Source organism: Orycteropus afer, unplaced genomic scaffold (assembly GCF_000298275.1).
Source record: "Orycteropus afer afer isolate SDZICR_OR568_19922 unplaced genomic scaffold, OryAfe1.0 scaffold00175, whole genome shotgun sequence".
Classification (NCBI taxonomy): domain Eukaryota; kingdom Metazoa; phylum Chordata; class Mammalia; order Tubulidentata; family Orycteropodidae; genus Orycteropus; species Orycteropus afer.
Genome location: NW_006921762.1, coordinates 7,202,030 through 7,202,522, shown reverse-complemented (window position 1 = coordinate 7,202,522; position 493 = coordinate 7,202,030).

Sequence of the window (493 nt, the reverse complement as noted above, 5' to 3'; positions counted from 1 at the left end):
AAGTCATCCTCACTTTCAGCAAGCAAAGTTGTATCGTCTGCATATCTCAGGTTGTCAATGATTCATCCTCCAATCCTGATGCCATTTTTTTCGTCATATAGTCCAGCTTCTTGGATTATTTGCTCAGCATATAGATTGAACAAGTATGGGGAAAGGATACAACCCTGACGCACTTCCTTCCTGACTTTAAATCATGTAAGTGTCCCCTTGTTCCGTTTGAACGACAGCCTCCTGGTCAAGGTACAGGTTCCTCATGAGTACAATAAAGTGTTCAGTAATTCCCATTCTTCTCAATGTTATCCATAATTTGTCATGATCCACACAATCAAATGCCTTTGCATAGTCAATAAAACACAAGTAAATATATTTCTGGTATTCTTCGCCTTCAGCCAAGATTCATCTGACAAGAGCTATGATATCCCTTGTTCCATGTCCTCTTCTGAATCCAGCTTGCACCTCTGGAAGTTCTCTGTCAATATACTGCTGCAAACGT